This window comes from Tupaia chinensis, unplaced genomic scaffold (genome assembly GCF_000334495.1).
Source record: "Tupaia chinensis unplaced genomic scaffold, TupChi_1.0 Scaffold147458_1, whole genome shotgun sequence".
Lineage (NCBI taxonomy): Eukaryota > Metazoa > Chordata > Mammalia > Scandentia > Tupaiidae > Tupaia > Tupaia belangeri.
The window spans coordinates 553,697-577,234 of NW_006207309.1; the positions used below are offsets into that span (position 1 = coordinate 553,697).

A 23,538-nucleotide genomic window follows, 5' to 3' on the forward strand; every position below is an offset into this window, starting at 1 on the left:
GGGCATGCCATTGTGTGAAAATGCAAAAATTAATTTTTTTCCACTAGATGTACATGGTTGTTTGGGGGGTTTACCTATCCATGGCACCCTACAATAGAAACAAAGATTAGACAAGGTTTTATCCTGTTCCTAGCTACAGCAGTGGTTGTCGAAGCTCTTTCCAGTTTCCATGATATGAAAAAGGAATCTAGGCAACAGATAAAAGATCGAGACCCATGTTGGAGAAGTGTATGTGATTTCTTCAGATAATGATTCTTGCCACTCTTCATGACTCTCAATGCCCCTTTTCATTTTGTTTTCTGTTGCATGTTTTCAGCTTCTTCTCTATCATTACTCTCTGTGCAGCCCCTCTGGGGGGACGGTGCAGAGCATATCAAATAACAGGCAATCAATGAATATTTAAAATTCATTAGGTGTTAGATGTGGGTCAAAGAATTGAAAGTTGTTGGTTTACTTTTCGGGAGCCTGTGTTGTAGTTGTGGCTTCACAGGTATAGATGTGGGCCATATCTCTGAAAACTAGTCGTATTCTAGAATCCAGGGATATAATTTCAAAGGCGTATGCAGTCCAGGGTGGTAGCACAACTGAAATCAGTTGGGCTTTCTCGGTAAGGAGTGATGAGCACTATGGAGAATGACTATGTATGTCCTGCCCAAATTTTGGTCCGATGAAGCATGTCCATCTAAATTTAGCAAATCCACCAACTTCTGGTCTTTAGGGACTAGAAGTTCATTATAAGAAAGTGTTCTCATAGGGCTTGGGTGTTTTTATAGACAAATTCTGCTTTTGTAAATGGAAGTTTTGTTCAAGCAGTCATGCTTATTTGTTCACGTATTGCGTTTATAACAGCAGAACTGAATAGTTGTGAAAGAGATCAGGGTTGAGTAGTTGTAGGCAGTCGCAGCAGTGACCATATGGCCCACAGAGCCTAAAATACTTACCATCTGGCCTTTACACAAAAGTTTGCCAATTCCTGCTTTTTTTTTCTAAAAGCAAGGATATAGTAATCATAACCTTTGAGGTCAAGTAATCACTTGAGTTCGTTAAATTTGGTGTTAATGCCTTTATTTATTCATCCATCCCTTCATCCGATAAATGCTTACAGAGTGCCTGTTGTATTTTAGGCATAAAGTGATGATGATGATGATGATGATGATGATGATGATAATCAGATATGGTTCTTGCTCTTGTGGAATTTATATGAAGTTCTTATGAATTTGAATTTCTGTTCTGAAATTGAGCTGTCAGTGAAACAAATGTATGATATAGAAACACATAATATTTAATTTAAAACTGATATATTGACTGTCTTTACTAATTTTTAAATCGGATAAACACTCTACATAATCTAGTAGTTACATTCGTTACAGGGAGGCTGTAGTGTGATGTACACACAAGTTGTTACGGTTTTAAAGGTTCTAAGAGTTGGGGCAAGTAGGTGGTGTGATGGTTAAGGTGCTGGATTCTCACATGGTGGAGTCCTGGACCCTATGGCTTAAGGATCATGTGGGCGTATGTGTGTGCATGCCCAAAATCCCAAGAGGAGAATGGAGGAGGGGATTGTGGAGTGGCCTTACCCTCAAAGGGTAATTTCTCTTTTTTTTTTTTTTTTTTGTCTCTCATTCATTTCTCAGTGAGCCCATGTTCACTCATACCCCAGTGAGTCCACATGCCCTATGGCAAAACAAACAGAAAAACTAAAGGTCTCTATTTTTTACAGGTGGTAACACTAGACTGATTGAAGGCAGCCTTATCTGGTGAAGGACAGAGTTTTTTTCTTTTTTTTTTAGCCTAAGGGCATTTAAAAAATTAAAAAAAATTTTTTTGTGAGGTTTTTGCTATAGGGCGCGTGTGCTCGCCAGAAAGACAGAGAGAGACAGAGAGACAGAAAGTGAGAAATAACGCCCCAGGGGGGTGGCCACACCACAATCCCTTCTCCTCCATACTCCTCTCGGGTTGTTGGGCATGTATGCACACGTGTCCCGTGTGAGTTTAAGCCACCGGGTCTGGGACTCTGCCGTCGACTACATGGGAGTCCAGTGACATAGCCATTACACCAACTGCTGGTCCTAAGGGCAGATGAGTTTTGAAGCACTTACCAAAGGAAGCCAAATAGACCTCCGATCTTATGCTACTTTAATAAGTAGTAAACCTCAACAGAAAGAACAGCAAACCAAGATAATATCAATCAGAATATAGTGTAACGAATTAATCTGTTTCTGCTGATATGCTTATCTGTTTACTTATTGAAGGTTGTAAAATTTTAGGGACGTTGTAATAAACGTAAAAAGCATAGGAGTTTTTTTAAAATATATTTTTCTAAGGAACATGAATCTTGTTTTTAACATCTTTTTAGCACAGTTAGCATTTTCATAGTTGCTCATGTGTTTTATGGGAGGGCATTTGGGCTGTGAGTTACTGCCCATTCACAAACCTCAGATTATTCTCAGACCAACTACAAGCAAATGCATTGGGATCATATTAATGAGCCATCATAAGCCATGAAAGACGTCTTTGCCTTATTTTAGCTTGAAAAGTCTTTTAGAAAATGAGATTGGACATTTACTTGGATTTTGCAGTTGCAATTATTTAGTTGTGTGCAGTAATTTGAAGATGTACAGTGATGTTTATACATCACTTTAAGAACCATCAGACATCAAACTTTTTTTAAAGAATATAGAGGCTTTTAAAAAAAGAATTATTTATTTTAAATTTTTTTACTACTACTACTACTGCTATTGTTATTTTAATTCACCAGAGAGAGATGGAGGTAAAGTGAGAAAGCAAACTGTCAGGTCCGGGACTTGAACTGTGGTCAGAGTTCAGTGCCTTAACCACCACACCACTTGGCGACTCCAGCCAACAACCTTTAATGCTGTTTGCCACTTTTTGAAGCAGTGATCTTGGTGACCAGCAATGCTCTCCTCTGAAATCTTAGGCTCCTGAAGGAACCACAGAGAAGGATTGTTAGCTGGTGCAATAAATAGTTTAATAGATGTGATTAAGACTCAGAACTGGGGATCAGCTATATCACTGGACTCTCACCTAGTCTACTACAGTTCATGTCCCGTATCCAGCAGTTTAAACTCACACTGGGTGTGTGTGAGTGCATGCCCAAGATCCTGAGGGGAGAAGGGAGGAGAAGCGAATATGGTATGGCCATCACCGCTGGGGGAGGTGTTTTCTTGCTTTCTGTCTCTCCGGTGAGTGCTCGTGCTCAATAGCAAAAATCTCTCTCAAATAAAACAAAAACAAAAACAAAAACAACCAACCAACCAAACAAAAAACAAACAAAAAACCCACTCAGAACTGGTTTACTTTGTTGCCAAATTTAATAAATAAAGTTAAGGTGTAGTTGATCTTCTTTAGAGTAAGAAATGATTGGGACCAGCAGTTAGCATAATGGCTGTGTCACTGAACTCCCATGTAGCCGACTGTGGTTCGAGTCCTGGACCTGGTGGCTCAAACTCATGCCGTGTGCGTGCATACCCAAGAGGATAATGGAGGAGAAGGGATTGTGGCGTAGCCATCCCCCTCTGTGGGGTGATTTCTTGCTTTCTGTCTCTCTGTCTGTCTGGTAAGCGCACATGTCCTATAGCAAAAACCTCTCAAAAAAAAAAAAAAAGAAGAAATGATTTGTATTCATTTTATATTCATTCACATCTTTTACATCTTGTGTTTAAACGTCTTTAAAACTTCTGTCCTATTCAGTTTAGTAACTATGGTGGTTTAGATTTAGAGGAAAAATGAGACTTGAAAAGACCATGAGTAAACAGTTATTTTTTCTTATAAAGCTGGAAACTGTAGGCTTAACTCCTTTAGCTGAAAATAAAGTTTTCTGAAACAAATATGTTGATAGTCCAAATTACTTGTTCTATGACATTAGAAAAAAATGTATCTTCTGTTCTACCTAAAATGGAGTTATCTTGTCAAGAACTCCTGTCTCAGGAGTGTTGATTTGCCAAGGCTATTTAATTAAAATTTACTTAATCAGTCTCTCAGGTTTTATTTTGAGCAAGGAAAGTACTGGAGTATAGATAAATATAGCTTGCTGAAACAAAATGTGTTTTAGAAAGAGCATCAAGATGATTTTCTTGGTTGAAAACAACAGAAAACCCAGTTCAAACTATGTTAAGAGAAAAAGTTTATAAGCTCCAGTGATCGCAAGTCTAAGAGTGGATCTACCTTCAGGAGGGGCTTGACTGGGGATCTAAATGATGTCATGAGGATCCATCTTAGCTATGTATTCTTGGGCTGCAAATGGAGACCTCCAGCAGCTTCAGGTTCACATCACTACAGGGATCATCCAAAATAGTACACAGACAACCTCCTGGCCATCATGGACCTTGTACCTAGTGCTGAACCAGTCACTATGCCCAGAATTGTTGGCTTGCTCTGGTTGGGTTGCCCAGGTCATGTTCATTACTCCAAGAGCCCCAGGTCATCACATCTTCAGCTGGAGAAGAAGCAGCATAATGACAGGTAGGAATGGTTCCCTCCTGAGGCAAACCAGGGTAGTTACCAGGAAGGTCAGTGGGTGCTAGCAGGCACACTAATTATTATAATTATGTCATTGTATCTTCTTATGGTTGACACAGCATTGGCAGGCGTATTCTCTTAAACCGTGAGGTACATCAGGGAAGCTGGGTGTAGAAGTGATGGAGAACTTAGATCCTAGGCCAGACTAGGTTCAGTTATTAGCTGCATGAACTTTTGATAGATGAATTAACCTCTCTGTGCCCCAGTTGCCTCAACTATGTTATAGGGTTACTTTCTAGGGTTCTGGGAAGCATCAGGCTAATAGGTATTTGCAGTGCACATAGAACAGTACCTCATGCATGCTGGTCTTCCCTCTTGTTATCACTGTGAACTTTTAAAACAGCCCTCCTCACTTGACAGGCAAGGAAGCGCAGAATATCCTGGCCTATAGGGGCCAATGCTCTGTCAATTTCTGACTTCTTCCTTGTCCCCACACTTGCCTCTGTGTTATGATTGTGGGGCACTTGGGTTAATAATAAATCAAGTGAGCCCAGCAGATAGCATAGCAGTTACGTTGCTGGACTCCCCTATGGCCAGCTGTGGTTCGAGTCCTGGATCCTATGACTTCAAACTCACATGGGGCTCTTGTGCATCTGTGCCCAAGATCCCAGGAGGAGAGTGGAGGAGAAGGGATTGCAGCGTGGCCTTCCCCCATTGGGCAATGATTTCTCACTTTTCCTCTCACTGTCTCTGTCTTTCTCAAGCGAGTGCATGCCCCCTAAGATAAAAATCTCCACAAAATAATAATAATAATAAATCAAGGAAGCAGAGAAGAAGGAACTACACATTTGGCCTGTTTTATGGAGATACTGAAGTATTCAAGAAGTGTAGTGTTTCTGTATATTCTATTGTAAGTTCTGGAGCTACCTGTAAGAGTGGCCCAGTCCTATTTAGGGGAATGTTATGAGGAAGTTCACAATGTCATTGTCCACCCTGGGAAGCACATGCTTCTAGGGTTGGTACTCACTTAGGATATGTTTGCAAATTGTTTAATCAGGTCCAGTATTCTAAATTTAGAGGGAGCAAAGATCTTGATGGTCAGGAGGTAATTTGAACTGGTCAGTATGGTGTGAAGACAAAATGACTGACTCAGAGATTTGAACGACTGCAGAATACTGCTTTCAAAGCCTTTAGCCAGTTCTGTCTACAGATAGACACTAGTTTCCTCATTAAGAGTATTTTCCCACAATTGTTGGGAATGTTTTATATGGAAATTATTCAAATGACTTTGTGAAGGAGGCTTGTTCTGGAGACTTGTTCTGGTATTGACCCAGACATCTGAGGAGGATCATACTGCTTCTGAGAACAGTGACAATGATTCTTTTGTACTTACTGTAGACTCAAGATGTTGGAACCTTGAACTATCACTGTGGGCAATCCATGATACCCTCCTCAAATATGCAGCTACACAAGCAAGGGGGAACTTAGCAGAAAACAGAATTTTGGCTCTCCTTGCAGTGCTTTTGAGGAAAATGATGCCATTCTTTATTCGCAAAGCTTTCTTCTCTGCATAACAGGCTGCCCTGCGGTCGCTCTCTCCCACCCTTGCGTTGTGCCTGGTATGTGGGAGGACTCAGTTCTTGAATGAACAGACCTGTCTGAGCTGTGCCTTTGCCCTTGTTTTCAATTTCTTTTGACAATAAATTGTTTACCATAGAGATGTCTTCAAGAATTTCAGCTGTGTCTTACAATTCCTTCTGTCTAAACCAACCTCATTGTCTTTGTGGTTTCTTTAGACTGAGGTAGTGGTGGCAGAGTATTGATTCCAGCACCTGGTTTTACAATGATATTTATTTCTAAATAACACCTACTCAGAAAGTAAAAGATTACTACGAATTCTGTGGAAATGATCCTACATTTGTTCAGTGCTTGTGGAAATCATAATAGGCTCTTAGATTTAATCCCACTTGCTTTGTTCTTAGTTCTATTGCTTTACTAAGTAGTCTGGGATTGAATGTTAATTGTTTTTTCATTGCCTTTAACCTGACCCTATTTTATAGCTGAGAAAACAGGGTCAGCCTTACTTCCTGTAATGTCAGCTGCAAAAGTAATAGTAGTATTATTCATTATATGGTGGGAGAATCATCAGAACCAATAATAATATCATTCTATTTAATATTTAATACTCTCAATAATATAATTCTACTTAATATTCTTAACAATATCATTTTATTTCATATTCTCAACAACTCATTATTCTAGGAATGAGGAAACTGAAAAACACTCGGACATGGCTGAGTGGCCACAATCCTAGTCTTAGCAGTCACAAACACAGTCCTGCCCTCTGGTATGGCCCAGTGTCTAGGCCACACTCTGGAAATGGCTCACATTAGAATCACCCTGAAGGATTTAAAAGCTCTCCATGCTATTGCAAAACCCTTACTTCTTGTATTCAAATTTACTTGGCTTAGGGTCTCTGGTGAAGTTACTATGCATTCAGGATTGAGAACCTTTGAATAAAAGCAATGGTTCTTAAAAATTGGTCCCTGGGATGATGGGATGATGGCATCAGGTAAACTTGTTAGAAGAGAATTTTTTTTTTTTTTTGGTCATTGGTCATGTGTGCTCACTGTAGAGAGACAGAGATGGTGAGAAGGAAAGTGAGAAATCCAACCCCCATAGGGGATGGCCATGCCACAGTCCCTTCTTCTCCATTCTCCTCCTAGGATTTTGGGCACCTACACAGATGCTCCTGGCATGAATTTCAAGCCTCTAGGTCCAGGACTTGAACTGTACTAAGCCATGTGGGAGTCCAGTGCCTTAACCACCACGTCACCTGCTAGCCCCAGAAAGGAAATTTTTAGGCCCCACCCAGACCTACTGAGTCATCTGAGAGAGAGAGAGATAGACAGGTAGGCAGACAGACAGACAGAAGCCCCAACAGGGTCCTAGTGCTACGATCTACTCCCAGTCTCAGCCAGCCCCAGTCATGGGCACACTTACCCTGAAAATTGTCCTGCAGAGCATTGCATTTTCCATCTGGCCCCACTTCTAGAAATTCTCTTCAAGAATATAATTTGATTTCCTCCTCTATTTTTTCTGCTTTTTTTTTTCTTCTGAAATTCCTTTTAGAGATTGACTTACTTGTTCTATGACTATCTTCTTTTCTTTTTTTACCTTTATTTTAGACTGTTTCTTAGGATGTTTTCTAAATTTATCTCTAACCCTTCTATTAATTTTTTTCAAGTCATGTATTAAAATTTTCTGACAGTTGGTTTTTGTTGCTGCTGTTCTGCAAATGTATTTATTTTATAGAGTCCTGTTATTCCATGACAGTGCTTTGTTGTAGATGAGGAGACAGTTTTTCCTTTTTCTTTTTGGAACTTTTTTTTATTCTGCATATTTGTTTCTTTCACGTTGCTTTTTTTTTTTTCCCTCAACCTGTTTGTGTCTGCCTTTCATGTTAGGTGCTTTTTTTTTTTTTTTTTTAATGTGTCCAATGATCCTTAGATGTCTGTTCATGATTAAGAATGGGCCTTGGGCCCAGCAGGTGTCATGGTGGTTAGGGCGCTGGAATTCCCACATGGCTAACCATGGTTCGAGTCCTGGACCTGGTGGCTTGCTTTCTCACTTTTCCTCTCTCTCTCTGTCTTTTGCTGGCAAAACTCATGTGAAAAAATAATAAATAAATAATTCTTAAAAAAATAATGGGCCTTCACAAATTGGAAGATTTGGCTTCTTTGATTCTGTTTTTATCACCTCTCTGATTTCCAGTTTTAAAATATTTCAATAGTAGTTCAGTGATAAAATGTAAAGTTCTGGAGGCTGACCACATGAAAAGGTTCTAGGTTTGTATCTAAATGCCTCACTGAATATACCAGCACATGTGTGATCATGATCCAGAGTTGGCTAAGATTGCTGTTGGAGTGTGACATCCATACCCTGTTGTGGGTGTTGTCTAGGAGGTGCTGTCTTTCCATCTCTTTCTCTCTGTCTCTCACACTCTGTCTTGCTCATGGAGAAACAAAAAAAGAAAGTAGCTTTTTTTTTGCAGAGGTGTTTACTATAGGGTGAGTGTGCTCACCACCAGAAAGAGAGTGAGATAGAAAGCGAGAAATCACCCCCCCCCCCAGGGGGAATGGCCACACTGAAATCCCTTCTCCTTCCTTGTCTCGGGATCTTAGGCACATATGAACACGCACCCAGCATGAGTTTAAGTCACCGGTTCTGGGACTTAACTGCATCAACTACTTGGGAATCCAGCAACATAGCCATTATGCCAATTGCTGGTCCCTGAAAGCTAGCATTTTTATTCTTTGCTCTTATCTTTGTGGATTTATGCCTTTAAAAAGAAATAATTATTGTCATACTGGGATTTTAGGAGGGAGAGGAACCAAACTGTGTGTTCATTTACTGCCTTTATCTGGAAGTCACTATATTGTAGAAGTCTTGGGTGGGGGTGTATTGTGGTGCAGTGGTAATGTGACTCTACAAGGCTGACCTACATGGGCAAGTCCCAGGTTCATACCTAGAAACCTACCTTAGTATGCTGGGTGCATGCTTGTCTGTGATCCAGGGAGTGGCTGAAGCTGGGAGTGAGGCATGGTGTCAGGACCCCATTGGTTGGTACTTTTCTCTTTATCTCTTTCTGTCTGCATCTCTTGCTCATGAAAGTTAAAAATAGATGTATGTGTGTGCGTGTGTGTGCCGGTTTTTAAAAAAAAATCCAGGTCAGGATTTTGTAGCATTGGCATTTGGTCAGACACTCACCTGCAGTTCTGAGCATTAGCCTGGTGTTCTTTTATTTTTAAGACATGATATATATTTAGATGGTCTCAATAGAGACCTTGACTTTCTTGTTAACTCTGTAGTAGCTGCCTCCTTTTCTCAGCTAATGGCTTTGATTTTGGGTGCTAAATTACTGATAAATTTATAAATGATAATTAGGCCTTGTGATAAAAAACAAGAATCCTAAAAGAAAAATATCCTTATTGATGTTTCTAAAAGCAATTTTCCAAGGGTAAGCATATAATCCTTAGATTAAAATGCAGCTGACACATTAAGCTGCCTTACATGAAAAGCTGAATAATAGGCTTTAATGTCATTTGTCCTTGACCACCCACAAAGGGCATTCCTTGTAGACTGAAGAGACTACATAAATACGGCATGGTGGGGGGTGCTGTATTTGTGATTTTGATCTCTAGTAAATGCTTCAACAGAGTATTCAAATTCAGACCATCAGAAAGTAGGCACAAAACCATCGGAAGCCTTAATTCCCCGAACTGTTTTCGGGACAGAGTGGTCCTTTTAGTATGGATAAGCTAACTGACCTTGATTATTTCATGATCTGCTCCTTGTGGTGATAAATTTGGTTGCTTCCTGTCCTTTCTGGATGTTGGATGTATACTCTGTCAGCATTCTGAGCTTTCTTACAGATGACTGGAACATAGCCTCTTAGAGGGCTTCCTTGGTCATTGTGTAGTAACCAAGATGGTCGTTCCTGGCCCTGGCGTTGACTAAATGACAGAAATCCTCTTCAGGAGCTTTGCAGCTCTGTGCAGTAGCAGTTCTTCAAGAGCTATAACTTCACCACTAGGAAAGGAAAGGAAAACCTCTTTGTTTCCACGCTGATTGCCATAGAAGCTTGCCCAAGATACGTCTCCTTGAATTGTGCAGGGCTGTGTGTAAAACAGAGAAATTGCTTTCCACTTAAAAGCACTGGCCTGTTGTTATGACTCTGCAAACCTTTGAGGAAATCAGATTTGTAGATTTTCTAAGTTTAGAAAGTTGTTTTACTCACATCTTGTTATTGAAGTCGTCAGCAATTTGGGGGTGATTTTAGTTATTATCATGAGGTTGAATTAAAATGAAGGATAATACTGGAAGATGCCTGGTTGTTGAATTTCTTTCACAAACTACATATAAATAAATTATAAATTCTTCAAGGTTAGGGAAGGAATTTTCATTTAACTAGCAAGTCCTTCTTTTCCATATGTTCTGTCTCTTCCCTATGCCCTCTAGAATGGTCTCTGCTTCTTAATATGTCTGTGACTCTGAAGTGAACTGTAGGAACAATGTCTATTGATATAGACCAGAGTTTCCAGTGGTAAGAGGCTACCCTGTTGTGGTGGCTTATTAGCTGACCAAAGTCTGGTTTGGGTTTTCTGAGTTTAATCATCCCTGTTGATCACAGTTGTTGCCTTACTCACATGTCCACTTTTTTTTTTTGGTAGAGTTTGTTTTGCCTTATGATGTGTGTGCTTGCACATGTGTGAGAGACAGAGACAGTGAGAGGGAAAATGAGAAATAACCCCCCCTCTCCCGGGGGGATGGCCATACCACATCCATTTTCCTCCATTCTCCTCCTGGGATCTCGGGCACGTACGCATACATACCTGGCATGATTTTCAAGCTGCCGAGCCTGGAACTCAGACCGTGATCAGCCATGTGGAAGTCCAGTGATGTAACCACTACGCCATCTGCTGGCTCCCCACCTGTCCACTTTTAAAGCACATAGCCCAATCATGGGTAAAATATCTCCTTAGTATATATAGTTACTCTTACTTAAAAGTAACTAAGGAGAGTAACTAAGGAAATTTTACTCTTTTAAAAGTCTTTTAAAAGAATTCTAAATTCCGAGAGCAAAGGAAAATAAATACTTTTTTAAATTAAAAAGAGAGCTATACCTGTTCTTTGCAGTAGCCGTTTCTGATCTTCCTAGAACTAGGGAACCTAAAGTCCTAGCCTTATGTAGTATTTAGAGATTATTTATGAAAGAGCCAAAGAAGAACCAAATAATCATAGTTTGCAATTGCCTTTAGATTGACTGTACATAGGACAGCTGTTATTCATGTTTCATTCTAACATGGTTTTGGCACTGAGTATATGGTCATTAGAATTTAAATGAAAATAAAAAGCCCTTCTATTGGCAGGAGCTTATGTACATACATTATAGTGTAATGGGTAACATTAAAAGTCTATCAGGAAATAAAGGATTAAATTTATAACACAGATGATTTTGTGATTCAAAAAATATGTGAACTGGGGCCAGCGGGTGGCATAGTGGTTAAGGTGCTGAAGCCCGACATGGTTGACCATGGTTCAAGTTCTGGAACTCATGGACGCATGCCGGACGTGAAAATCATACTGAATGCGTCCAGAATCCCAGGAGGAGAATGGAGGAGAAGGGATTTTGGTGTGGCTATTCCCACTGGGCAAGGTGATTTCTCACTTTCCCTCTCACTGTTTCTCTCTGTCTCTCTCCGCTGAGCATGCATACCCTATGGCAAAAGCCTTTAACAAAAAATGAACTATTATGAGACAGATAACTGCTTTGTCATTTGCCATTTGAGATTGTTATGAATAGGCCTCTCATGTGGTGGAGAATTTAGCTGCCTCATTTCTCAATGGGAAAAATTGTTCTTCAGATGGAGTGTGAATGAAATATTCTATCCATTGTGGGGCTCTCCCTGTTATTGGTGGGTGATGTAAAGAAAGGGTGACATTTATGGAATTGGGCTATTCTGCCAAAAAGGGTGTGTTCCTCCAGCTGCATCTGTGGTGGCTGTTGGGAGGGTGGGGACAAGGGTGACTTTGAAGAGGTTCCGAGATGAGTGTACTTGGTGAAGGGTTTCAGACGTTTCTAGCTTTTCCCATGAGTCCCTAGTTTGTGGTGTCTTGTATGGAGGTCCGAAGTTACAACACTGAGAGTTTGTTATTTAGTCCATAATGGAGACGAACTGGTCATTGTGTTTAAAGAAGTTGAGTCTCACCTACAGGGAGAGCTGCTTCAGCATGTCTATCACCTACCTTTTTTTTCTTTCTTTATTTTTGTTTTTGTATTTGCTATAGGGCATGTGTGCGTACTGGAGAGAGACAGAGAAAGAGAGAAAAAAAGTGAGAAATCACTCCCCAAGGCAGATGGCCATGTTGCAATCTCTTCTCCTCCATTCTGGATTTTGGACACATATGCACACATGCTCAGCATATGTTCCAAGCCTCAAAGTCTGGGATTCGAACCGCACACTTGGCCATGTGAGATCCGGTTGCCTTAACCATCATGCCACCTGGCTGACCTTCACCTACCTTCTTGATGGGACATTTTACAGGTCAGAAACTAGAGTTGAGTGAAAGGGTTAGGAGGGTGATGGGGTTGCCACCTATGACTTGGTTTTGTCTGGGAGAGGTGTCTGGAGGTCCCACTCTCTCTGACATGGGAAGTGTGATGTGAGAAGGAAATGAAGAGACCACACCAGATGCCTGTGAAGGCAATGCTCTAGTGGAGATAGCACTGGCCGGAAGTGGAATGGGACTGGGCCCAGGGAGTTAAATCCCTGTGAGAAGATCAGAAACATGTGTTTGGAGATAAACAGTTATATTTCTTTACTTAATTTTTCTTTTGCTTTTCCATTAAACTTAAAAAAGCCTTTTAGGAAGTATTGGAAATGTTTTTGTTTCTGTTTAGTCCACAGCTTTCTTACTCCCTTTCTCCCCTAAGCCTTATTGAGGTATATTTTTTATACAAAAAGCTACACAATTAATATAGGCAACTTGTTTTGTTTGGACATCATCATATTAGCATAATCATAATCAAGGTAACAAATGTGTGCATAACCTCTAGAAGTTTGCTTGTCATTTCTTTTTCTTGGTGATGGGAGAGGGATAAGAACACTTAACATGAGATCTACCCTCAACAAGTTTTTAAGTGTACAATACTTTAACTGTAGGCATTTTGTTGTACAGCAAGTCTCTGGAACTTACTCATTGTATATAACTATAATTTTCTATTTTGTTAACAGCTTCCCGTATCCCCCTAACCCATCTCCTGGTAACCACCATTCTATTTACTTTTATTTTCAGTGCCTCATATGAGAGGAATAATGTAGTATTTATCTTATGTGACTTGACTTGTTTCACTTAGCATAATATCTTTGAGGTCTGGGTTGTTGCAAACAATCGAATTTCCTTCTTTTAAAAGCCTTAATAATATTCTGTCATATGTATATGCCACACATTTTTTTGTGGTGGACATATGAGTTGCTCCCATGCCTTGGCTACTGTGCATAATGCTTCAAAGATCATTGGAGTTCTTGAATATATTTTTGGATATATATCCAGAAAATGGGATTTCTGAAATGTGGTAGTTATGTTTTTCACTTTTTGAGGACATTTACACCGCTTCCCAAAGTGGTTATACCAGTTTACATTCCCACCAGCCACTTTTCCATGACTTCACTAATTGCTGATTTTTTTTTTGGGGGGGGGGATAGTTATCTTATGTGTGACATAATATCTCATTGTGTTTTTAGTTTGCATTTCTTTGATGATCAGGGATGTTGAGCATTTTTTTCATATACCTATTGGCCATTTGTATGTCTCCTTGGAGAAATATCTGGTCAGCATCCTTACCCATTTGTAAATGGTTATTTGTTTTTATTGCTGTTGTTTTAGGAATTCTTCATATTTTCTGGATTTAAGCCTCTTATCAGCTACAGTTAGAAATATTTTATCCCATTCTATAGGTTGCCTTTTCACTCTATCGATCGTTTCTTTTGTCACACAAAAATATTTTAGTTTGATGTAATTCCACTTGTCTGTTTTTGCTTTGCTTTCTTGTGCTTTTGGTGTCACATCCAAAGAATCCTTGCCAAAACTAATGTCATGGAACTTTCCCCTTACATATTTTTTTCTAGGAGATTTATGGTTTCAGATTTTATGTTAATATATTTAACCTATTTCAATTAAATTTTTGTGAATGATGTAAGATAGGGTCCAATTTCATTCTTTTGAATGTTGATATTCAATTTTCTTACCACTATTTATTGAAGAGACTGTTCTTTTGCCATTGTGTATTCTGAGCACCCTTGTTAAAAATCTCTTTTCTATAAAATTGACATGTTAATCTGTATGTTATTACTGTGCTGTTTTTATGACTGTAACTTCGTAATATATTTTGAAATCAAGAGGTGTGATGCTTCCAATTTTGTTCTTTGTTTTTCTTGCTCAAAGTTGCTGGCCTAGGGGCCAGCAGGTGGCATGGTGATTAAGGTGCTGGACTCCCATATGGCCAACTACTGTTTGAGGCCCAGACCTGGTGGCTTGAAAATCACTCCAGGCATATGTGTGTACATGCCAAAAATCCCTAGTGGAGAAGGGATTGTGGTGTGGCCATCCCCCAGAGGGTGATTTTTCACTTTCCCTCTCACCATCTCTCTCCCTCTGAAGAGTGCATGTGCCCTATGGCAAAAATTCTAAAAACATTTTTTTTTGCTTTGGCTCTTCCAGGTCTTTTGCGATCCCATATGAATATTAGATTGTTTTTCTATTTCTGTTTTTTTAAAAATGTTTTTGTGATTTTGATGGGGACTGCATTGAACCTCTTTGGGTAGTATGGAGATTTTAACAGTATTAATTTCTACAATCTATGAAAATAGGATGTTTTTACATTCATTTGTGTCGTGTTTCCTTGTGAATTGTTTTTTAGTTTTATTCTGTATAAGTCTGTCACCTCCTTGGTTAGATTTGTTTGTCTCTAAGTATTTTATTCTTTTTGGTGCTATTGAAAATGGGGTCATTTTAAAAATATTTTTTTGGTATCTTTTTTTGTTTGTTTTTTAGAAGCACAGCTACTTTTTTTTTTTTTGTCAAGAGTGCATGTGCAGGGAACCAGCAGTTAGCGTAATGGCTATGTTGCTGGACTCCCATGGAGTTGACCGCGGTTCGTGTCCCAGACCCGGTGGCTTAAAACTCATGCCGGGCGCGTGTGCGTGCGTGCCCAAGATCCCGAGAGGAGAATGGAGGAGAAGGGCTTGCGGCGTGACCATCCCCCCGGGGGGGGATTTCTCGCTTTCTGTCTCTATGTCTCTCTCTGTCTGTCTGGTGAGCGCACGCGCCCTACAGTGAAAATCTCTCAAAAAAAAAAAAGAAAAAGAAAAAAAGTAGAGTGCATGTGCATGTATTTGGGAGTGAGAAGGAGAGAGGGAGGGAGAAGAAGAGAGAAAGAGAAAGAGAGAAAGAAAAATACTCTTGAGAGTATCTTGTCACACTCATTTCTTTAGAGAGAAAGAGAGAGGAGCACCTTGACAGGGGCTTATCATGACACAGTTCCCTTTCTTTATCTTTGTAGCTCCCTATATCCTGGCTTCCACTATGGCATACCCATCATATTGTTAGGCTGACTCAGGGATCAGAACCTGTGGTTGGCCATATGGCTTCCAGCCTCGTGACAACACTTGGTCTAAGCACTTATGTTAACGCTGTACCATAGCAGCTGGGCCGGGCCACAACTTGGTTTTGTGTGTTGATTTTGAATCCTGTATTTGTTACTGTAATTGTTAACTTTTTTTTTTAAAGCTTTTGCTATAGGATGTGTGTGCTTGCCAGAGAGAGAGACAGAGAGAGAGAGAGAGAGAGAGAGAGAGAGAGACAGACAGAATGAATATGAATGAGTCATCCTCTAGGGGGATGGTCATGCTGGAAACACTTATCCTCCACTCTTTTCTCAGGATTTTGAGCACGCACACATGTGTTCCAGGCATGATTCTCAAGCTGCTGGGTCCAAGACTTGAACCGCAAAACCAGCCATGTGGGATACAGTACCTTAACCTCCACACCACTTGTTGGCCCCGTGTACTAGTTTATGTTGGTGGTATCTTTAAGGTTTTCTACATCTGAGATCATGTTATCTATACACAGAGGTGATTTTACTTCCTTTCCAGTTTGGACACATTTTATTTAGTTTTCTTGCCTAATTGTCTGTCTAGGACTTCTGGTACTATACTGAATAGAATTAGCACTTATGAGCATCCTTGTGTATTCCATATCTTAGAAGAAAACTTTGTTTTTCTTTGTTGAATATGATATTCAGTTGTGGGTTTTTCATATGTGGCCTTTATTGTGTTGCGATGGGTTAAGGAACCCAAATTAGGGTACAGAAGACTGTACCCTAATTTGATGAACATTTTCATCATGAAAAGGTATTAAATTTCATCAGGTACTTTTTTTGCCTCTATTGAGATGGTCATGTGATTTGAGCCTTGACTTTCAAGGAAGAATGTGTGTTCTGAGTGCTGCCAGCAATAGTGATGATGGGAACAGAGAGCTCTCAGAGGAAAGCTCAGCTGGGTGCTGGGTCTTTTGGAGGGTTCTCTAGTTAGTATTAAAAATCCTATATTTTATTTTAAATAATAGAGAAGAATTTTAGTTTTTTTTTCACTATTATTAATAGAAGAAAAAAATGAAGAGGGTATTAAACAAGAGAAGAACATATAGAGAAGTAGAAAACAGAAAGAATCTCTTTCTAATTGTTAGGCAATCACAATTTATGTATATTTAGATTTTAAAAAAATCAAACGACTAGGGATCTTTGCTGTACATGTGTTTCTTACCAATTTTGGCAAGTTTGTAGAGTCATAGTTTTATCAATGGGAACTCTTCTTCAAATACATTGTTATGCAAAAACCCAACATGCTTTGCAAAAACCCAGTATGCTTGGCTAAAACCAAGTATGCAAAACAGATGGTTGTGGAGTTGCATCATGGAAGGATCCTTCCTGGCATCCCCCACTCTTCCCCTGCTTCCAACCTGAAGAGACCTTAAGTACACTGCAGATCATACTTGAAATAGAGTGAAATCTGTGATTTCGTGGCCAAGAAATTGTGCATTTTTCAGTGTTGGCAGAGGAGAATTTATTGGGGACCGAGCAGCAGGTGGAGTTTGACCTTTTCACCATTCCTCCTTCTATATACAAAAGGAAGGCTGCCGTGGGTGGGTTGCCTGGTATACTGCAGTAAGTACTCTAGTGTCCTTGGCTACAAACCTGATTCCATGCTGGCAGTTTCAGGAGTTGCTTCGCTTTGCCTAGAACAAGGGATATGAACCTTGGAGGAAAGGGCCTTTGCCCTATAGCCTGGATTTACAGGACATAGTGGGGTCAACTGGCCAGGGAATACCTGACACAGCCAGAAACATGGTGGTAGGTTGGTTCTTATCTTCCTATGCGGATATTTTGGTCATCATTAGAATCTCCTTTGGTGATCCGATGTATAAGAGGCTGAGTTTTGAAACACACAAGCTAGATTGGGGTATAAATCTTGGCTTCCAGACTGTGATAGTGGGGAAAAGGTTACTTAAACTTCTAAACTCCTAGTTTTCTCATGTGCAAAATGGGGGTGCCATATGCCTCAGGTTTATTTTAAGAATTAAATGAGATTGTGTATGTGTGTGTATGCATGCGCACTGAGACTCTGTGTGTATTTATATATTTGCAAGGTTTCTATATATAGATATGGGTATTCTGTCCACATGATACATAGATTTACATCTGTGTGTTTGTATGTAGATATATATATATACATACATATGTACACACACATATTCACATGCACACTGTATATGAATAGCACTTGGTACAGTGCCTGACACACAGTAAAGACGCAGCTCAGAATGGCTGTTACCGTCATGCTCCTCTGTATTATTTTGCTGTATTTAAACTCAAGTGCTGAGCACTGTGTGGTTCTGCTTTCTCTGTGCCACCCTCCCAGATAAAACAGTGCCTCTATAGGAAAATGGAAAAGATGCCTGACCATTCAAATTGCATCCACATTCCACTTTACTTTGATTAGTTATTTTTCCCCTCCCCTCCATGTTTATTAATGCTCTCATGAAAAATCTGGGGACCACCAGATGGCATAATGGTTATCTTGCTGGACTCCCATGTACTCCCCATGGTTCGAGCTCTAGACCCAGCGGCTTAAAACTCACACTGGGCACATGTGCGTACGTGTCCAAGGTCCCAAGAAAAGAATGGAGGAGAAGGGATTGCAGTGTGGCCATCCCCTCGAGGAGTGATTTCTCACATTCTGTCTCTTTGTCTCTCTCTGGCAAGTGCAAGTGCCCTATAGCAAAAATCTCTCTCTTAAAAAAATAAAAAATTCACACGATCACTGCAGACAGTCAATGCAGAATCTTTCTTTACTCCTTCAACCTTTTGTCAGCACCAACGTTGGCCTTTGCAGTCCCCGATTTTCTTCATTTCATTCTTGCATTCCTTTTGCTGTTTTTTATTTGACGTTTTTTTGGTTCTCATACAAACCATGTCTTGAAAGTCTATGTTTGGGTTCATTTTTCTTTGCATAATCCAAAAAATTGTAAATCATGCTGAAGCCAATTTTCTTGCCACCACCAGAATGGGTGATCTTGAACATCTTCGCTAGCTAGTTTTTCTAGACTTTCTGTCTTAGGTACTGTTGCCTTCCCAGAGTTAAGGACATCAGTGACCATCTGTTTCCTCTGAAGTAGTTGGTTGGTCATGAATTTCCTGGTACGGAGAGTTACTGTGTCATTCGTGATGGTGGTACATCCTCAGGCAGCCAGGGAGGAAAAGCTTTCTTAGTTCTTATCCTCTGACTCGTATGCCTTTGTCTTTTCTTTCCTTTTTAAATAGAATTATTAATTCAATTTAATTTATTATTATTTTAAAATTTGCTATAAAACAGGTGTATTCATCAGAGAGAGGGAGCCAGAGTGAGAAGGAAGGCAAGTAAGCAAGCCACCAAGTCTGGGACATGAATTGCAATTGGTCACATTGAAGTCCAGTGCCTTAACCACCATGCCCCTGCTGGTCCCTGACTTTTCTTAATGTTGAGTGTTTTCTTAAAGTCTTAACTATTAAAATTGATATTGGCCTGTTCATGACACTCTTCTGGGTTACAGAACACAGATTGCTTGGGCACTGGCAAAGTACATTCATAAAGATGTATGTCTTTAACTGTTTACCTGTTCAGGCTTATTTTCCCTTCCTGGACACAAATGGGAAAATGATCTTATAAAACAAACTGAATTTATTAGGCAGCATTTATTATTTATTTATTTATTTTTAAGTTTTTGTCAATAGTATGATCGTAACCTTGGTCAGTAAGAAATAACTGATGTTTGTAGTTGGACTTGGTAAAATTCTTGCCAGGGGCAATAACCATCTTGGCAGTTAGCTTGTCCAGAAGGATCATGTGAAGAAGCTGGTTCTTCTACACTTTTTAAAAAGAGAATGGAAGGGTCTTCAGTACTGTATCATTAAAATTCTACTTGGGGAGACCAGCAGATGGTGTAATGGTTATGTTTCTGGACTCCCATGTAGTCGACCATGGTTTGAGTCTTGAGTCTTGGACTCTTCGGGTTAATCTCAATGCCGGGCGCATGTGCGTGTTTGCCAAGATCCCAAGAGAAGAATGGAGAAGAGATTGCGGTGTGGTCATCCCCCCTGAGGGGTGATTTCTCACTTTCTGGCTCTCTGTCTCTGTCTTTCTGGTAGAGTACATGCACCCTATAGCAAAATCCTGTCCAGAAACAAACAGGGAAAAAAACAAAACAAAACAAAAAACAAAACCCTCTACTTGGGAACCATGGTTACAGGGCAGTAGTACATAGACCTTGAGACTATCTTACCTCTCACTCATTGGGTCTTTATTCTCATGTTTTAAATGAATTTCATGTGTAAGACAGTGCCACTAGCTATATTTATAAAGGCCCAGATTATGATGATTTTTTTTTTAGAATTATTAGAAAAATATGTTCAGAATAGTGGAAATCCAAAAGGAATGCCTATTTCCTTTGAATCATTAATATTGTGAGGATTGACTGGAGGCTTAGAAATGGATTTCTGGAAGAGGTTTTCTGCTCTGCTCAGTGATTTTACATAATTGAACCCTGGTCCTTTAATAACTTTGGTATTAAGGGACCAAGACTATGAGGTGTTTGTTGTGTGACTTTTTCCTGCAAGTAAGAAAGTCTGGTTCAAATAGTAAAGACTATGGGGATAATACCTTCCATTTTTCAGAGCTTCCTGCCGGGAATAAGAAGCTAGGAAGCTTAGATAGCTTTCCATTCATTTTTATAATGACTTTCCTCTGGAGGGAAGGGTCTGCAGTCAGCAGCGCTTTGTCAGTGCAAAATTATTTTAAGAAAGGTAGCCATAAATTCCTAGAAGGTCAGCAGGTAGTCTAGGACGAGAGCCAGAGAGATTATCTCTGTTGCTGCCACTGCGGCATATTGCGTGCCCAGCATCGTCTTGGGGCCTTGACAACCAGCCTCTGAAAGCAGAGATCACCCCAGCTTCTTGTATTATTTTGCTGTATTTAAACTCAAGTGCTGAGCACTGTGTGGTTCTGCTTTCTCTGTGCCACCCTCCCAGATAAAACAGTGCCTCTATAGGAAAATGCAACAGATGAAAATTGCATCCACATTCCACTTTACTTTGATTAGTTATTTTTCCCCTCCCCTCCATGTTTATTAATGTTCTCATGAAAAATATGGGGACCACCAGATGGCATAATGGTTATCTTGCTGGACTCCCATGTACTCCCCATGGTTCGAGCTCTAGACCCAGCGGCTTAAAACTCACACTGGTCAACGAGGCGGAGGCACATGTGCGTACGTGTCCAAGGTCCCAAGAAAAGAATGGAGGAGAAGGGATTGCAGTGTGGCCATCCCCTCGAGGAGTGATTTCTCACTTTCTGTCTCTTTGTCTCTCTCTGGCGAGTGCAAGTGCCCTATAGCAAAAATCTCTCTCTTAAAAAAATAAAAAATTCACACGATCACTGCAGACAGTCAATGCAGAATCTTTCTTTACTCCTTCAACCTTTTGTCAGCACCAACGTTGGCCTTTGCAGTCCCCGATTTTCTTCATTTCATTCTTGCATTCCTTTTGCTGTTTTTTATTTGACGTTTTTTTGGTTCTCATACAAACCATGTCTTGAAAGTCTATGTTTGGGTTCATTTTTCTTTGCATAATCCAAAAAATTGTAAATCATGCTGAAGCCAATTTTCTTGCCACCACCAGAATGGGTGATCTTGAACATCTTCGCTAGCTAGTTTTTCTAGAATTTCTGTCTTAGGTACTGTTGCCTTCCCAGAGTTAAGGACATCAGTGACCATCTGTTTCCTCTGAAGTAGTTGGTTGGTCATGAATTTCCTGGTACGGAGAGTTACTGTGTCATTCGTGATGGTGGTACATCCTCAGGCAGCCAGGGAGGAAAAGCTTTCTTAGTTCTTATCCTCTGACTCGTATGCCTTTGTCTTTTCTTTCCTTTTTAAATAGAATTATTAATTCAATTTAATTTATTATTATTTTAAAATTTGCTATAAATCATGTGTATTCATCAGAGAGAGGGAGACAGAGTGAGAAGGAAGGCAAGTAAGCAAGCCACCAGGTCTGGGACATGAATTGCAATTGGTCACATTGAAGTCCAGTGCCTTAACCACCATGCCCCTGCTGGTCCCTGACTTTTCTTAATGTTGAGTGTTTTCTTAAAGTCTTAACTATTAAAATTGATATTGGCCTGTTCATGACACTCTTCTGGGTTACAGAACACAGATTGCTTGGGCACTGGCAAAGTACATTCATAAAGATGTATGTCTTTAACTGTTTACCTGTTCAGGCTTATTTTCCCTTCCTGGACACAAATGGGAAAATGATCTTATAAAACAAACTGAATTTATTAGGCAGCATTTATTATTTATTTATTTATTTTTAAGTTTTTGTCAATAGTATGATCGTAACCTTGGTCAGTAAGAAATAACTGATGTTTGTAGTTGGACTTGGTAAAATTCTTGCCAGGGGCAATAACCATCTTGGCAGTTAGCTTGTCCAGAAGGATCATGTGAAGAAGCTGGTTCTTCTACACTTTTTAAAAAGAGAATGGAAGGGTCTTCAGTACTGTATCATTAAAATTCTACTTGGGGAGACCAGCAGATGGTGTAATGGTTATGTTTCTGGACTCCCATGTAGTCGACCATGGTTTGAGTCTTGAGTCTTGGACTCTTCGGGTTAATCTCAATGCCGGGCGCATGTGCGTGTTTGCCAAGATCCCAAGAGAAGAATGGAGAAGAGATTGCGGTGTGGTCATCCCCCCTGAGGGGTGATTTCTCACTTTCTGGCTCTCTGTCTCTGTCTTTCTGGTAGAGTACATGCACCCTATAGCAAAATCCTGTCCAGAAACAAACAGGGAAAAAAACAAAACAAAACAAAAAACAAAACCCTCTACTTGGGAACCATGGTTACAGGGCAGTAGTACATAGACCTTGAGACTATCTTACCTCTCACTCATTGGGTCTTTATTCTCATGTTTTAAATGAATTTCATGTGTAAGACAGTGCCACTAGCTATATTTATAAAGGCCCAGATTATGATGATTTTTTTTTTAGAATTATTAGAAAAATATGTTCAGAATAGTGGAAATCCAAAAGGAATGCCTATTTCCTTTGAATCATTAATATTGTGAGGATTGACTGGAGGCTTAGAAATGGATTTCTGGAAGAGGTTTTCTGCTCTGCTCAGTGATTTTACATAATTGAACCCTGGTCCTTTAATAACTTTGGTATTAAGGGACCAAGACTATGAGGTGTTTGTTGTGTGACTTTTTCCTGCAAGTAAGAAAGTCTGGTTCAAATAGTAAAGACTATGGGGATAATACCTTCCATTTTTCAGAGCTTCCTGCCGGGAATAAGAAGCTAGGAAGCTTAGATAGCTTTCCATTCATTTTTATAATGACTTTCCTCTGGAGGGAAGGGTCTGCAGTCAGCAGCGCTTTGTCAGTGCAAAATTATTTTAAGAAAGGTAGCCATAAATTCCTAGAAGGTCAGCAGGTAGTCTAGGACGAGAGCCAGAGAGATTATCTCTGTTGCTGCCACTGCGGCATATTGCGTGCCCAGCATCGTCTTGGGGCCTTGACAACCAGCCTCTGAAAGCAGAGATCACCCCAGCTTCTTTGGAGTGGACACAAAGAGTCTAAGAGGGCAAGCCTCCTGTCAAGGTCACAGAAGACTAGCTGAGTCAGCACTGACTCCAGGTCTGTTCATCTCCGAAGTCCATACTCCTAATCAACACGCTGTTAGAAGAGGCCTTCTACTGACTTTAAAACCCGTGTTCTTCCTGCTGTGTGAGGTTCTTCCACTCCCGGCATCCTTACTGTTCACGCCTTCTGAAGAAACACATTGTAGTCCACACCATCTGTTACATCTGTAAGTGCCCTGAGCAGCCCTTAGACCCTGCACCTCTTTTAGAAA

General features: G+C 40.1%; 1 protein-coding gene across 9 annotated transcripts in view; it reads left to right on the forward strand.

Moving 5' to 3' along the window:
- Positions 1-23,538, forward strand: part of SGMS1 (sphingomyelin synthase 1) — a 350,554-nt gene that overhangs the window by 45,967 nt on the left and 281,049 nt on the right. The gene's annotated exons all lie outside the window — the stretch shown is intronic.